The 12,790-nt window shown below is 46.1% G+C and overlaps 1 protein-coding gene and 1 long non-coding RNA gene across 9 annotated transcripts in view; one reads left to right on the top strand and one right to left on the bottom strand.

The window, feature by feature from the left end:
* The window catches only part of ABAT (4-aminobutyrate aminotransferase), an 89,460-nt gene that overhangs the window by 25,985 nt on the left and 50,685 nt on the right, over nt 1–12,790 (top strand). The window contains exons 1-2 of one of the 8 annotated variants that reach the window (XM_027528269.1): nt 2,116–2,566; nt 2,709–2,963. The exons of 4 other annotated variants lie outside the window; for them this stretch is intronic. The gene's annotated coding sequence lies outside the window, so the exon portion shown is untranslated. Of the gene's footprint in view, nt 1–2,115; nt 2,570–2,657; nt 2,964–12,790 lie in introns of those variants that run through there. 3 more of the 8 variants (XM_027528262.1, XM_027528263.1, XM_027528268.1) reach the window with 3 other exon arrangements.
* LOC113883994 lies at nt 6,705–12,787 on the bottom strand. Its single transcript, XR_003508778.1, has 4 exons — nt 12,677–12,787; nt 12,083–12,305; nt 9,608–9,720; nt 6,705–6,871 (listed from the first exon to the last, which is right to left on the bottom strand). It is a non-coding gene; the product is annotated as an uncharacterized LOC113883994 (long non-coding RNA).

The following is a 12,790-nucleotide window of genomic DNA, read 5'->3' as shown; positions in this document are numbered from 1 at the left end:
AGCACTCCCAGGGATGCATGGATGGATGGATGGTGGGTGAACAAGTGGGAGACTGGGTGGGTGGATGGATGGAAGAAAAGATAGATAGGTGGACAGATGGATGGATGTATAGTTAGATTAGTGGGAGACTGGGTGGGTAGATGAATAGAAGAAAAGATAAATGGGTGAAGGCAATTGGAAGTATGTAGAAAAGCTGATTTGTGTAATGATCTTTGAAAATTTCTGATATAATTTGAATTTTTTTTTTCAAAATCAATACTCTGATACTAGTTTTGAGTTGAGGCTCATATATATCTAAATCTGACCATTGTCTTTCTAGTTCCCTTTCATGTGAAACTTGTTAATTATGTATTATACAAATATTTTTCTCCTAGATGGACCTCGAAGGCATGTTGCTAAGTGAGTAAGTCAAACATAGAAACCCAAATACTGTATGATCTCACTTATATGTGGAATCTAAAACAAAAGTACCCACCAAACTCATAGGAAAAAAGATCAGACTTGGGGTTGCCAGAGGTATGGGCTACAGGAAAGGAAAATTGAAAGAAGGCAGCTGAAAGTTATGAACTTCCAGTTATAAATAAATACTAGGGATGAAATGTACAAGGATGATGGTAGTTTACACTCTGTATAATATACAGGAAAGTTGTTCAGATAGCAGACCCCAAGAGTTCTCATCCTAAGGAAAATTTTTATTGCGTCTATGTAAGATGACAGATGATAACTAAACTTACTACAGTGATTATTTTACAGTATATGTGAATCAAACCATCATGCTGTGTACCTTAAACTTAGTGATGTATGTCAGTTATTTCTCAATAAAACCGTGAAACCTTTAAAAAAAAAAGATAGATGGGTGAATAGATGGATGGATGAACGAGTGGGAGACTGGGTGGGTGGATGGATGGAAGAATAGATAGATGGGTGAATAGATGTTTAGACAGATGGGTGAATAGATGGATGGACAGATGGATGAATGAGTGGATGGATGGATGGATGGATAGAAGGATGAGTGGGAGGCTGAGTGGGTGGATGGATGAATGGATGAGTGAGAGACTGGATGGATGGATGGATGAATAGATAGATGGGTGAGTAGATGGGTGATGGGTGGGAGGATGGATGGATAAATGAGTGGATGGATGGATGGATGGATGAATAGAAGGATGAGTGGGAGGCTGAGTGGGTGGATGGATGAATGGATGAGTGAGAGACTGGATGGATGGATGGATGAATAGATAGATGAGTGAATAGATGGATGATGGGTGGGAGGATGGATGGATGGATAAATGAGTGGATGGATGGATGGATGGATGAATAGAAGGATGAATAGAAGGATGGAGGCTGGGTGGGTGGATGGATGGAAGAAAAGATAGGTGGATGGATGGATGGACAGCTAGATGACAGAAATCTAGATTGTATTCTATTTAGATTGAATCAGGTGGAATTGCTGTTTTGGTTGTTAAAAATGATCAAATATTAAATTTTTTGCAGGCCGAAGCACTTGAGGGGGAAGGGTACTGATGTCTGCAATTTACTTTGAAATGCATCAACAAGTCAGGAGGGTTAATGGATGGAGAGAGGGGTAGATGCTGTGATGAAGTGATTATGGTAAAAACGTTAACAGCAGAAGCCAGGCTGTGGGTGGACAGGTATTCAGTGTCAAATTCATCTTTGCTGTATTTTAGGAAATTCCGTAATAAATTCAGGGGAAGTGTTTTCTAGTGGTCAAATGTTGACATTTTCGTGTCGTTTCACCGAGTGTTTACTCCTCATTTCACCAAAAGATTCTTCCAGGTTTCCTTTCTGTGTCATCAACAGAGCTGCCTTGCTGAGACTCCTCTAGCCTTTTTCTTCCCAGAATTGGGGGCTGGGGGCAGGGGTTATTGTCCCCCACGCCACCCCCAAAGTTCAGGTTGAATTGCCCCAACGTGCTGATTATCGCCCCAAGTTCGCCGGTATCTGGTTTGTAATAATTATAGATTTCCTCTGCGATTTGATCTCATTGGTTGCCACGGCAACGGCGTAATAGCTCAACTGAAGCGCTGTCACGGTGATTTAGAACCAACCCGTCTCTCTTGCATCCTCCGGTCTGGGCGACCCCACCTCCTTGCAGTCGTCATGGCAACTGATGAGCAGCATGTGATAGAAAGCTCTGGGCTCCCCCCACTCAACCTCCCCATCTTGTGACCATTGCCACGCCCTCTTCTGGCCCACCCCGTGGACAGGCACTGACCCAGCTTGGGCTGTAATGGGGAGGCTAGAGTAATCCCTCAGACCCCCTTCCACAGAGGGGGGTCAGATGGACTGTAAGGACCAGGGCAGCCGCCCCTCCCCCTGGCCCCGGAGGTCTTGGAGATGACCTGGCATCCCTCAGAGCCCCTCAGGGCTGTGACACAGGCTGGTTCTGCCACCACCATCCAGGGGAAGCCATTTAGTCTTCCGCAGCCTTGGGTCTGTGCTTTGTAGCTTCAGGAATTCCTGAGCTGGCTAGAGAAAAATCAAGAGAGAGTCTCCTGGAAGAGGTCAAGGGGACAAAAACAGCCTATTTCAGAAAGTCCCAGAGCAGGTGGTTCGTGTGGATCTTTTCCTTTCTGCTTCTGTCCAGAAATCTTTCTCTCTCTCTCTGAATCCATCTTTCCATCTCACGCTCTCTCTCCCTTCCCTCCTCCTCACCTTCTCCCCATCCCTCTCCTCTAATCGCTTGCTAGGAGCCAGCTGAGCGCATCCTTTTCCAAAGCTGCTTTGCTTCGGAGGAGCCCTGTTCCCCCTCCAGTATCTGAGCCAATGTTCTGGGGACAGCCTGGGAGTCTAGAGCATCCTCCCAAGGGGGGAACTGGTACCCGGCGGCGCCTCTTAGGATGAACCAGCTGACCGCGTCCCTGAAACTCTGCAGGATGGCATAGAGGAGACATTGTGAGCAGGCAAGAGCTGGGCTTGCTGCAGGACCCTGACGACCGGGCACTGTGAGTGCAGACGTGTGTGTGTGTGTGTGTGCATGTATTTGCACGTATTGCACGTATCTGCTGACATATGGAGGTGTGTCACTGTTATCTGTGGTAGTGGGTGTGTAAGTGTGTGCCCCGTGGCACGTGTGCAAGTGTGCCTGTGGGTGACTTTCTATCTGAAGGACACACAAACAGGCATGACAGATTTTTCAAGGGTATTTTGCCAAGAGAACATGGCAGGATGAGCCCTCCTATTTTAATTTTTTATTGACGTATAGTTGACTTTTTTTTTTGATGTATGAGCCCCTTTCAAATGATAACAAGATAAACAAAGATGGATGTTAAAATGCTAAGTAAGGAATTGAATTTGCATCAGTAGGTTGGCAGAACCACTTCTGAATGCATCTGCCTTCTGGCCCTAGAAAATGAAGTGAGGGTCACCTTGAAAGGGCATTTTTGCTCAAGCCCCCCAAAGAGATCCTTCCCTTTTGTCATAAGGGCTAAAACAGCACATACACACACACACACACACACACACACACACACGTACATACACACACAACTTCCTCTTTGAAACTCAAAGGCTCAGCGGCCCCCTTCAGGGCACATTTCACTTTCTACCTCCACAAGACAGGAGGGGTTTGCTTGACATATGGGGGGCTTATGACCAGGAGAGGTAGGAAACTTTGGCTGGAACATGCCACAGGGTTTATTTCTGTGGTCAATTAGAAGTTCCTTTTGTATTTTTTGACCGAAGCAGCCCAGGCCTCAAGAGGCAAGCAGGTTGAGAAAGGGAGGTTTAATTTGCAGGGCAAGATGTGGGAACCCTGGCAACTTGCCGGTTAAGATCAAGCGGTTGGTGCGTGAGGGCAGGTGGCCACGTCGCCCCCTGGAAGGGAATTCTTTGTGCTTCTCCGTTCCTGAATGTTTGGGAGGCTTGGCGGCCAGTATCCACGGGTGAACGCTGTTGGTGGGCTGGGCAGTGCCCTTGGCATCTTGAAGGAAAGAACAGATCCGAAGACAAGGACCAGCCTCAGGAAAGTTCCAGTTCACGTAGGCATGGACCCTGCTTATTCAGCACCTCGCCCTCAAGGCCTCGCTGCTACTCATGACTCTAAGTCGCCGCCCTCATTCCCCTATGCCACGGCCTCTGTCTGCAGAGGCCCCGCCACCCTGGCCCACCTGCCAAAGCTCTAATCACCTTTAAACATCCTCCGTCACTGCTTCCGGGAACCTCTTAGACCCAAGTAGACCTGATGCCCTATGTCCTCCTCTGCAGGCCCCCGAGTCCCCTGCACCTCTGGCATCAGGTACCCTATAGACCGCTTTCTGCATTTACCCATGAGCTACAGTTAATTTTACAAGGAGTCAGAAAAATATGAAGACGTTCAAAGTGACCAGCCTGGACTCTTAAAATATCAGTGGCATGAAAGGCCAAATGGCTGAGAAATGGTCCCAGGTTAAAAAGAGATGAAAAGAAAGAAAAAAATGAGAGAGAGAGAGAGAGAGATGAAAGAGCCTTGCGCATGAGTGCAGTGATGAGTGGTTCCCAGGGGGAGTTTGAAAAACAGAAACAGCCACCAGAGATGTTTTGGGGACAAATGGGGAAATTTGAATACACAAAATATTTGATACTATTATGTAAAGAATCCACCTGCCAGTTCAGGAGACACAGGTTCCATCCCTGGATTGGGAAGGTCCCCTGGAAAAGGAAATGACAACCCACTCCAGTATTCTTGCCTGGGAAATCCCATGGACAGAGGAGCCTGGCGGGCTACAGTCCATGGGGTTGTGAAACAGCTGGACACGACTTAGCAACTAAACAGCAACAAATTATGTCAATGGTGAATTTCCTGAAGGTGACATACCTTGTATCTCAGATCATTTGTACTAAAGTTCTATGAGACAAAGTCTCATTTTCAGAATGTACAGACTGGAGGATTTAGGGATGAAATATCACAGAGTCGCAAGTACCTCTCAAAGAATTCAGAAGAGAGATAATCAGTACATTGATTGATAGATGGGATAGGTACATATGTGGCTCAGTGTTAACGGTTGGTGATTCTGCGATTACAGGTGGTTGTTGAGTAACTTGCAACTTTTCCATAGGTTTGAGATGGTTTGAAGCCCCACCACATGCTGGATATTCTGCCTAGCTCAGTCTATGGACAGCCTTATGTAATGCTCACAGCAGCCTTGGGATGGGGGAGCTCTGTCATACCCATTTTTCAGTTGAGAAAACAGGCAGAGCCAGATTCCAGCCCCAGCCAAAATCCACACAATGCCACTGCTCTACCGCCTCCCTTCTGGAGAAATTACGAAGAGAAGTCTTGCCCACTTCCAGTCTGAATCTGAGTGAGTTCACATCTTCACTCTGGTGTACAGATTAAGAGCTGGATCAAGAGCCAGCCTGGGCTTGTAGCCTGGCTCATCTACTTAGTGGTTCTGTGTTTTGGGGCAAGTCACTTAACCTCTCTGTATTTCCATTTATTTTTTGGTAAGAGAGGATGATAATTGTAACTGCTTCAGAGAGCCATTCTAAAAATTCAAAGCCCTAGTATATGGAGAAGGAAATGGCAACCCACTCCAGTGTTCTTGCCTGGAGAATCCCAGGGACGGGGGAGCCTGGTGGGCTGCCGTCTATGGGGTCGCACAGAGTCGGACACGACTGAAGTGATTTAGCAGTAGCAGTTAGCAGTATATGTAAAAGCTTGAAACAGGGTTTGACCCAAAGCAAGTGATCCCTGGTGGCTTAGATGGTAAAGAATCTGCCTGCAGTGCAGGAGATCTGGGTTTGATCCCTGGGTTGAGAATATCCCCTGGAGAATAGAATAGCAACCCACTCCAGTATTCTTGCCTGAAGAGTCCCATGGACAGAGGAGCCTGGCCGGTTACTGTCCATGGGGTCACAAAAGTCAGACACGACTGAGCAACTAACACACACACACACACACACACACACACACACACACAAGCAATCACTAAATATTGTTGTTGCTATTACTCTTGTAAACCGAGCATCCTTGCCTCAGCCAGTGATGGATAGTCCTAGAGGGGTCTTTCTCTTCCACACCCAGGCCTGGCTTGCTTTCTAGACCCTGGCAGTCTCTGCAGAGATATCAGGCTGGGGTTGGGGGGTGTGGTAAGAGGCCATCTTATACCACCTCTTCCCAGCAGAACTGCCCTCCACAAGTCACCTGCGAACCAGTTCTCAGGCATGCTGTAAAGACCTCCAGGGAAATACGCACCAGTTTAGTCAGAGCTCATAAGCCCATGAGCTCACCAGAGACTTCAAAGTCCATCCCCAAAGGCTGGAGGCAGGCGCCTGTGTTTTGTCTGTTGGGTGTCACTCTCACCGTTTGACGTTTTAGGGGCAATGCCTCAGGGTGATCGAGAAAGAATCTCGATCGGGAGTGTTTATCCATTCCCTCATGGCCTTTCGGTTTTGTGAACCAGATGTTCGCACACTTGAAAAGTCATCCCAGAAGTGGACTGTGGGGGCCGGGGGTGGGTGGGGGGTCGTGTCTCAGTCCTGAGCAGCTGGGGTGGATCCTCAGTCACCCTGGTTCCCCTCCATGTCCCCCTTTCGAGGGGTGGGAAAGGAAAGGACTGTTACCATAGTGACCACAGAACTCAGGCTGCCTCAGCGGGACCCTGTGCTCGGAGGAGCATCCAGCGTGTGACGTGCTGCTCGGTGCTGGAGGTGATGGGACGAACGAACGGGCCGCCCTCTGTCAAGGGATGCTGATGACTCTCATCACAATGGGAAATTACCTTGTTTATTTATTTATCGTCTGTCTCTTCGGCCCGAACAGAGGGCAAGGACTCTGCAGTCTGGTCCCACCACCCCCGCCTGGGTCCTCAGGATTTACTGTTGTGTCTTTAGGTGAGAGGCAGTCAGGAAATAGCAGAACCTGATGGCAGACCTGTGAATGAATGGATGAGTGAATACATGCATTGCACAGGCTAAAGGCAGAGACAGGGATTGTGAACAGATTGTCACAGTACAGGTGAGCGTGCGTAAGAATATGTGTATTAATCTGTGGCTGATCTAATCATGACAAATATTGACAGTTGGAACAAGGTGATAGGTAGAGCTAAGTTCATCTTGTGTGTTTGCTTTTTTTTTTTTTTTTTTTTGCACGGGGGGGCCCACACCATTCAGCTTGCAGAATCTTTGTTCCCCAACCAGGGACTGAACCTAGGTCCCCTCCAGTGGAAGCTCAGAGTCCTAACCACTAGACCTCCAGGGAATTCCCCTGAAATTTTTTATTAAAAAAAAAGAAAAGAATGATTGCTGAGATTTCCCTGGTGCCCCAGTGGGAAGCAGGGAGCGTGGGTTCCATCACCAGCTGAGGAACAAAATTCCACATGCCTCAAGGTGCAGCCAAAAAAAAAAAAAAAAGAATGACTGCTGGAGAAATACAGATGAGTGGTGTCTAACCCTGAGCTGAGTGTCAGGAAGGCTTCTTGGAGTTGGTGGCCAGAAGTGGCCACTCTGAAAAAGCACCCAAGATTCAAGGAATACCCACAGCGGGAGGGGGCAGCGAGGACAATCCAGCAGACAGGATCTCGTGAGAGATGACCTGAAGGCAGCAAAGAGCAGAGTATATGTGAGTCAGCGCCCAAGGAACAGGGGGAGGGGCGGGACATACAGGTTGCAGGCAGGGGTGGGGGTGGGGGGTACCCAGGTAAGCAGCTGGGCTTTATCCTGAGGGTAGCAGGGAGCCAGGGAATGTTGGGGCACCCGTGTAAACTAAGATGATTTCAATATAAAGCTTTTAATTCCTTCCTACAACCCTTACCTTTTTGCCTGGAGGATGGCTGGGGGTTTTGTACACATCTCAAGGAGTATCCTTCCCCGGTGGTTCAGTGGTAAAGAACCTGCCTGCCAATTCAGAAGATGCAAGAGACATGGGTTCGATCCCTGGCTTGGGAAGATCCCCTGGAGGAGGAGGAAATGGCACTCCACTCCAATATTCTTGCTTAAAAGATAATCCCACAGACAGAGGAGCCTGGCAGGCTATCCATGGGATGGCAAGAGTGGGACACAACCGAGTAAATGAACAGAAGCAAGGAGTATCATTTTAGAGATGTGCTTTTCTTTACCTAGCAAGTCTGTTTTCCTAAAATTGTCTAAAGGCATAAAATGGAGGCATTTTTCTCAACGGGAGGTAAGGTAGAAGTTAGACAGAGAATGACTGCTGATGATGGAAACCAAAGGAGGTTTGGACACCTGGGTGGGTTTCTCCTCCAGGGAGCATGCCAACCAGGATAAATTCCATCCCAGGTTTTTTGTTGTTGTTGTTGTTTTGGCTGGGGGGGTGGGTGGGGAGGGGAGCTGTGCCATAAGGTATACAAGGCTACCTCAGTGGCTCAGCAGTAAAGAATCCACCTGCAATGCAGGAGTTGTAGGAGACTCAGGTTCAATCCCTGGGTCAGGAAGGTCCCCTAGAGGGTTGCATGGCAACCCACTCCAGTATTTTTGCTTAGAGAATCCCATGGACAGAAGAGCCTGGTGGGCTACAGTCCATGGGGTCGCAGAGTCAGACACGACTGAGCGACTGAACATGCACGCATGCAGCATCTGGTATCTTAGTTCCCCAGCCAGGGATAGAGCCCAGGGCCCCTGCAGTGGACGCTCACAGTCTTAACCACTGGAGCACCAAGGAAGCCCCCATCCCAGTTTTATTTACTCTGAATATCTGGCTCTATGTGGACAAAAGACCCTCTGGGTCATCCCAGTGCACTAGCCCCAAGTGTCCAGTATCGTGCATCGAACCTGGACTGGCATCTCGTTTCATACATGATATTTTACATGTTTCAATGCCATTCTCCCAAATCTTCCCACCCTCTCCCTCTCCCTCAGAGTCCATAAGACTGTTCTATACATCACTGTCTCTTTTGCTGTCTCGTTCACAGGGTTATTGTTACCATCTTTCTAAATTCCATATATATGCGTTAGTATACTGTATTGGTGTTTTTCCTTCTGGCTTACTTCACTCTGTATAATAGGCTCCAGTTTCATCCACCTCATTAGAACTGATTCAAATGTATTCTTTTTAATGGCTGAGTAATACTCTATTGTGTATATGTACCACAGCTTTCTTATCCATTCATCTGCTGATGGGCATCTAGATTGCTTCCATGTCCTGGCTATTATAAACAGTGCTGCGATGAACATTGGGGTACACGTGTCTCTTTCCCTTCTGGTTTCCTCAGTGTATGGCATGAGGATCTTGGAAATCAACACACGTGTGTCATCCAGAAGGCCCCAGGTCTTGGCCAGGGTCATGTGATTGATGGCCATTGTTCCAGTCAACAGCTTGATTGGTTCAGAAGACAGTGCATCAGGGGCTTTTTCATGACTCTGTCCTTGGATCTCCCCTCCTCTTCACTGTCCCTCCCACACCAAAATTTTGAAAGCATAGGCTAAAAGAATTAGGAAGCAAGAAAAGATAGGCAAACTCTTGCTCATATATTGATTTTTTTTTTTAATTTTATCTTTTGGCCATTCCACATGGCATGTGGGATCTTAGTCCCCAGACCAGGGATCGAACCCACGCCCCCTGCATTGGCAGTGCAAAGTCTTAACCACTGGAGCACCAGGGACATCCCTCATATACTGATGTTTGAAATGTGCCGGCAGCATTCTCTGTTACCTGGAGCTGTCCTGAGTGCCGTAGAGTCACAGAGATGTTGCTTCTTGCACACCAAGGACCTTAGGTGCCTTAGGGTAGGATAGAGTGCCTCGTGGAATTCAGACCTCTGTACCCTGAAAGGGAAGGTGGGATAAGAATTAGGATGTAGGGAAAGTGCCAAGTGTGGGCTGAGGTTGGAAATGAACATGAGGCCAAAAGATGAAGACTTATTTGTTCTAGCTCTGTGAAGAATACCGTTGGTAGCTTGATAGGGATTGCATTGAATCTATAAATTGCTTTGGGTAGTATACTCATTTTCACTATACTGATTCTTCCAATCCATGAACATGGTATATTTCTCCATCTATTACTGTCCTCTTTGATTTCTTTCACCAGTGTTTTATAGTTTTCTATATATAGGTCTTTAGTTTCTTTAGGTAGATATATTCTTAAGTATTTTATTCTTTTCATTGCAATGGTGAATGGAATTGTTTCCTTAATTTCTGTTTCTATTTTCTCATTATTAGTGTATAGGAATGCAAGGGATTTCTGTGTGTTGATTTTATATCCTGTAACTTTACTATATTCATTGATTAGTTCTAGTAATTTTCTGGTAGAGTCTTTAGGGTATTCTTCACAGAGCTAGAACAAATAATTTCACAATTTGTATGGAAATACAAAAAAACTCGAATAGCCAAAGCAATCTTGAGAAAGAAGAATGGAACTGGAGGAATCAACTTGCCTGACTTCAGGCTCTACTACAAAGCCACAGTCATCAAGACAGTATGGTACTGGCACAAAGACAGAAATACAGATCAATGGAACAAAATAGAAAGCCCAGAGATAAATCCACACACATATGGACACCTTATCTTTGACAAAGGAGGCAAGAATATACAATGGAGAAAAGACAATCTCTTTAACAAGTGGTGCTGGGAAAACTGGTCAACCACTTGTAAAATAATGAAACTAGAACACTTTCTAACACCATACACAAAAATAAACTCAAAATGGATTAAAGATCTAAATGTAAGACCAGAAACTATAAAACTCCTAGAGGAGAACATAGGCAAAACACTCACTGACATACATCACAGCAGGATCCTCTATGACCCACCTCCCAGAATATTGGAAATAAAAGAAAAAATAAACAAATGGGACCTAATTAAAATTAAAAGCTTCTGCACAACAAAGGAAATTATAAGAAAGGTGAAAAGACAGCCTTCAGAATGGGAGAAAATAATAGCAAATGAAGCAACTGACAACAACTAATCTCAAAAATATACAAGCAACTCCTACAGCTCAATTCCAGAAAAATAAACGACCCAATCAAAAAATGGACCAAAGAACTAAATAGACATTTCTCCAAAGAAGACATACAGATGGCTAACAAACACATGAAAAGATGCTCAACATCACTCATTATCAGAGAAATGCAAATCAAAACCACTATGAGGTACCATTTCACACCAGTCAGAATGGCTGCAATCCAAAAGTCTACAAGCAATAAATGCTGGAGAGGGTGTGAAGAAAAGGGAACCCTCTTACACTGTTGGTGGGAATGCAAACTAGTACAGCCACTATGGAGAACAGTGTGGAGATTCCTTAAAAAACTGGAAATAGAACTGCCTTATGACCCAGCAATCCCACTGCTGGGCATACACACTGAGGAAACCAGAATTGAAAGAGATACGTGTACCCCAATGTTCATTGCAGCACTGTTTATAATAGCCAGGACATGGAAGCAACCTAGATGTCCATCAGCAGATGAATGGATAAGAAAGCTATGGTACATATACACAATGCAGTATTACTCAGCCATTAAAAAGAATACATTTGAATCAGTTCTAATGAGGTGGATGAAACTGGAGCCTATTATACAGAGTGAAGTAAGCCAGAAAGAAAAACACCAGTACAGTATACTAATGCATATATATGGAATTTAGAAAGATGGTAACAATAACCCTGTATACGAGACAGCAGAAGAGACACAGATGTATAGAACAGTCTTTTGGACTCTGTGGGAGAGGGAGAGGGTGGGATGATTTGGGAGAATGGCATTGAAACATGTATAATATCATATATGAAACAACAACAACAAAAAAAAAAGATGAAGACTTTCTTGGGACTTCCCTGGCAGTCCAGTGGTTAAGACTCCATGCTTCCAATGCCAGGGGTGTGAGTTCGCTCCCTGGTCAGGGAACTAAGTGTCCACATGCTGCAGCCAAAAAAAAAATGCACAGACAAAAAAAGATGAAGATCTTTAGGAAGACTGCAAACAGTGATAGCTATTAAGTTTTTTTGTCCCTATAAAGGAAGTGTTTGTTGGTCTCAGTTGATTGATGAGGTTTCTGGGTAAGGACCACAACCACCAACTGGTAATATTCCCAGATCTTGGTCTTCAAGCCCAGAGGCCCTGGTTCCAACCCAGCTCCACGATCTCTGGCTGTGTGTCCTTGTGCAAGTGTCTGAACCTCTCTGAGCCTGTCCCCTCACCTGAAAAATGGGAAGAGTAGAATTTGCATTTGGGGAGTAGATGAGATGGCGTGGGTCATGCTTGGCATCGCAGGCATTTGTTCACTGAATCATAGCAGACCCTCCATCAGATCCTCTGAATTTGTGAAGCTAAGGCATTTCCAAGGGATTGTAGGAATACTGTCAGGCATAGGTGGTAACTCCGATCACCAAAAGAGTTTTTCCAAGTCGCCCTCGGTGCAGACTGGGGAGAAAATAAATGGCTCGTTTGTAACACACCGTGGTATTTGCTCCCTCAGCAGTTCCTGGAGTCCTTAAAATGATTTGGTTTCTCTAAACAGGGAACGTGTCTCCTCTCATCACGTGGGCCTTATCTGCTGGTTTTTCCTGTCCGCCCCCCACCCCCCCACCTCTCGCAGGAACACTGGGTCCCCAGGGCAGAGCAGAGCATGTGCTCACTGGACTGACACCTGGTAAACATTCGTGAAACTGAGCAAACAGACTCCAGTCCTCTGGCCCAGGTCAGCGTGTTCTGCGTTGGCACGGCATCTTTCCCAGCCCAGTTTCTGTTCTCTCACTCCCGCTCCCTTGTGGGGTCAGAAATCCGAAAGTCACCCAGCACTTCCAGGACGTGTCTTTTCGCTTATGTCTTGCCTCCAGATCGAAGCCTCTGTCTCTCCCATTCAGGGCTTGGATTCGAAGCCTTGTCTGTTATTTTCTCCTTTATTC

Source organism: Bos indicus x Bos taurus, chromosome 25 (genome assembly GCF_003369695.1).
Source record: "Bos indicus x Bos taurus breed Angus x Brahman F1 hybrid chromosome 25, Bos_hybrid_MaternalHap_v2.0, whole genome shotgun sequence".
NCBI classification, from domain to species: Eukaryota; Metazoa; Chordata; class Mammalia; order Artiodactyla; family Bovidae; genus Bos; species Bos indicus x Bos taurus.
This window is presented reverse-complemented; position numbering and strand designations above follow the sequence as displayed.